Source organism: Anoplophora glabripennis, unplaced genomic scaffold, assembly GCF_000390285.2.
Source record: "Anoplophora glabripennis isolate ALB-LARVAE unplaced genomic scaffold, Agla_2.0 scaffold663, whole genome shotgun sequence".
In the NCBI taxonomy this organism is placed as follows: Eukaryota; Metazoa; Arthropoda; class Insecta; order Coleoptera; family Cerambycidae; genus Anoplophora; species Anoplophora glabripennis.
The window spans coordinates 249,623-254,302 of record NW_019416753.1 but is presented as its reverse complement, the minus strand read 5'-3'; positions in this window follow the sequence as shown (position 1 = coordinate 254,302).

The window sequence follows — 4,680 nt, the reverse complement described above, 5'->3', positions numbered from 1 at the left end:
CCTTCAAGGGACTTATAAATGGATAAATATATTACCGGAGATTGTGAACAGGTATAATGAGACACAACATCGAACGCATGGTCTGGCCCCCATTAAAGTAAATAACAAAAATGCTACTAAACTGTACTAAACAGCTTATAGCTATTTAAAAACCGTCGATCCGAAACCAGTAAAGTTTAAAGTCGGGGATTATGTAAGAATCAGCAAATACAGAGAGGCATTTAGTAAATCTTACACACCAAATTGGAGCAACGAGGTGTTTATAATAAGAAAGGTTAATAGGACTAATCCAACTACCTATCTATTAAAAGATCAAAACAACCAAGAAATTCAAGGAGCCTTTTATGAAGAGGAAATTCGGAAAACTACACATCACGATTTCTATTTAATTGAAAAAGTCCTCAGAAGAAACCGAAATGGTAAACTACTCGTTAAATGGTTAGGGCTAGACAAGACACATAATTCTTGGATTGATAAAAGTGACATTGTATAAATTTATGACTTGTAATTATAATTTTTAAATAAATACAGTACAAAAAGATCATCTTTTATTCACAGTAACAAGCAATAAATATCGAAAAATAAAATTATTATAAATTTTTCCATTTCCAGAGTTTAAGTTCTTACAAAAAGTGAAAATGTGAAAATGTAGTTCTCCATGGTTTCGGACACGCTCTTTTAAAATTTGTAGTCAGAAAAAATCTAACTCAAAAATTGACGTTTCTTTTCAAAAAAAGTACAGTTTTTCTCAAAGTTTTCGGTTTTTTTGTTAAAGCTGTCGAAAACTAATGTGAATGTAGTGTATTTTGCACTAATTAGTTTGGAGTCGCTCAATGCTATTTTCTCAAAAACAGCTCAAGACCAAATATCAAGGTCACATTTTTTAATTTTGAATGAAAAAATTAAATTATTTTCGATTACCTATACCTACCTGTAACATATTTGGGTGAAATAAAACTATAAGTAAAGTTACAGTACCTTACCAAATTTTTTAATTTTTGTATAGAAATTGAAAATGTTGTATAAGTGGTCGAGTAGAGAAAAAAAGTTCATATAATGTTCGCCGTCAGATCCACCATTCGGGTTGTACAGACGAAAAAGGGAACATTCTTTTAAGTTTTCCCTGTTATTTGAGCAGATAGAAAGCTGAACTTTTTTTTGTTAAAAAGCGGTAATAAAGAGCTGTGAACTGACGGTACTAAACATTTTTTACGATTATTTTGTAAGTCACTAGTGGTGGTAGCGGAGAATTTTACATAGGGACGGGAGGTGAAAATATGTGCTATCGAACTCAGTTAGATGTGTAATTTCGAAAAATGTAATAAAAAAAATAGGCGACTTAAAAAAAAGGTTATTTTCCTCTTATGTGTTGTTTCCTCTATGGTCTCGAATTCTATTTTATTAAGAATCATACACTTCCCTTTAGAAAATACCATAATAAAATTTATTTCGTATATTTTTATTAAAATATTACTAAGTTTGCCTTAAATTTCTAATAATAGTAGTTTCTAGTCAAATTTTCACTAACAAACCTATTTAAAATGAAACATTAAAATTTGAATAATTTTTTTATTGATATTATTATACAGATATTTAAAATTAAAATGCGACGGCAGTTGTGGTTACAGCACTGGCGGCGGCGGCAAACCCCTTGAATATTAAAATCGTTCAACAATTGTAAATAAACGAAAAAATTAAAAAATGCTTNATAAATATCATACCCCGCCTTTACTGTTCAGTTTATATCTACAAGTTTACGCAGTGCAAACAATGGCAGACAATCCAAAAAACGTATTAAGTTTAAAACATCGCGAAAGTGATGACGAATTGACCGATGACGAATGGGTGCCATCGTTCGATCGGAGAGTGGACCAAAATTTTATTACCAACCGGGCCAACCAAGCAGTGCAGGAAATAATTATTTTGAGCGACACAGTTTCCTCCGACAGAACCATACGCCAGGATATATCCGTGTCTTCGTTGCAAACATCCATCGTCGAGGGGCCTTTGGCAGCATCTCCGCAGAAAAAGCGTGCTGGGAGCCCGATTTTAGCGTCCAGCAGCACTTCGGTGGTACGCTCTAGCGACGAGGGACCTTCGGCAGCATCTCCTCCGAAAAAGCGTGCTACGACTCCGATCTTGGCATCTAGTAGCACTTCGATGGAGCGCTCCATCGACGAGGGAACTTCACCACAATTCCCAAAAAATCGTGTTGAAATCTTGGCCTCCAGCAGCACATTGATGGTACGCCCCATCGACGATGAGGGTCCAACCTTCCGCCCAACGATCACATCAACTCCAAGACGAAATGATGGGCTGGATGATGTGGTTGAGTCGATACGGGCGAAAACGGCCCTACAACACATCCAGCTTGAAGAGTTCAAAAACATCTGGTACGGCGATTTTAAACAGTACGTGAGGCGAATAGAAGCCGAGTTTATTAACGAGGTGAGATTTAGAAGACAAACAGCTATGCAAAATTTTGAGAAAATTAACGACTATCGCAAAGTACTGGATGAAATCGCCGAGGAGTTGACGGTAGATATTAACAATATGAATTCCACCATGGCATATATGGATGGTTTTGCGGAAGGGTTACCAGAGAAGATGTTCAACTTACCGAGTAAGGCGAATAAATAAATTTTAGATAGATAATCAAACTTAATTATCAATAATTCATTCATTTTTAATTGTTAAAAGAAAAATTGAACTCTATATAAATTTAAAAGTCATATTTTGATAAATTTTTGATAGTAATTGCTTTTATATGTGTATAGTTTTGTATGTATTTAAATTTATTTATTTCTGTTACAGATGCTCCTCGACCCCGACCTCCCTCGGATTGACTGAACGTGATAGACTTTTTAATGTTAGTGTTAGTTTAAATTTAATATAGTTTTGTAAATATGTATATATCTGTATTATAAGTAAATTATTAAAATATCTGATTACCATTTACTTTCTTTTATTAACACATAATTTGGGTGCTTAAAAAGTTTAACAAAATAATTCACTAGTAAAAAGAACAATGTATTTTCATTGTTTATATATGACAACGTTCAGTAAAGAATTAAATTACAGGTGATTTTATAAAGGATTTATTAAAAGTGACAAGACTTTTTTAGTTTTAATTTAAATTTAATTTAACTAATTTGGTAAATTTCTGTATATACCTGTATTATAAGCAAATTATTAAAATATCTGATTACCATTTACTTTCTTTTATTAACGAATAACTGAGATACTTAAAAAGTTTAATAAAATAGTCTACTAGCAAAAAAGAACATATATTTTCATCATTTGTATGTGACAATGTTCAGTGAAGAAATTTACAGGTGATTTTATAAAGGATTTTTTTAAAATGATAGCTTATTTAGCCTACTTTGCATTTATAAANAGCTGTTCCCCTCAGCTTGTGGCACGACCTAGTCTGCCATTCCACAAAATAGGGGAAAAGAATTCGTTAACCAGTTCCCCTTTACTTATTAATTAAGAGGAACCCTACACCTATCGTTCCACAACGCGAGCCGAACCCGACATCCGCAGAAGCAGCCTCGGCCGCGCAGAAACGCTTCCTGCACGCATCCAGCGTGTCCTGGGGATCCTTAGAGATACCCCCCAACCACGTCACCATCGCCAAACGGGTCCGGAAACCACCGCGTTCGTGGACATGGCGCCCAACGTGGGGCTCGAGTAACCAATATCCAGGTTACCTACACAGGCAAGGGAGCCTGTGCGATCCCAGCGAAGTACCTTCGAGCATCTTCGATGACTACCAGGCCTAGTCCAGGTCCACCAGGCCTCCACCAGGTCCAATCCAGGTCCACCAGGTCCACCCTACGTCTGAAGACAATTTTTGAAAAAAAAACTAAAAAAAATAAAAGTAAAATAAAATAAAAAAATAAATCCAACAAAAAAAATAAATAAAATAAAAAATAATAAAAAATAAATAAAAATAAAAAATAATAATAAACCACTCTGTAAAAACGAAGTGCTTGTAAACCTCGTATGAACTTTTTGAAAATTAAAAACATACTGAGAATTCCTTGATGAGTAAGTGCTTGTATATGCTTTCCTGTGAATGGTGGCGTCAGTGCTAACTTCCCAATTAAAAGATCGCTTGGGGAAAGCCATAACTCGTCACCAGTTCCTTTCAAAGGAGTTAGACCGAAATCTTCCTTCAATGCAGCATCACATTGATCGAAGAGTATTTGTGCCAAACACGACCCTAAATTGCTTTTTGCTTCAGAGAGGGTAGGTATTTGAAGAGATTTCATTAAACATAATCTCTGTTTTACATAATCACTTCTGTCCAATTCAATCTTGATATCTGGAAAAATTGTTGTCTTCATGTACGTATTTGCATTATAAATTCCTTACTCATTGTTAACATAAATAGAAAATTTATAAATTAAATAAAAATTTTAAATTAATGTCAAAAATAAGACAGCAATTTTGTTTAACTATTGAAATTCAAATATATCTGAATATTTAATTGCAGGGTGTTTTATTGGTTGCCTAATAATAAAATTTTACCGATTCTGTCCAAGGTTCCCAAAGTATAAGGTTGCTAACAAACACAGTATACTAATCAATCAGTAGGGAATCTTAAATGATTTATGAATGAATTCCGTATGGCAATTTTTAAATACCCCCACCCTAGGAAAAGTCGCTGAGAAT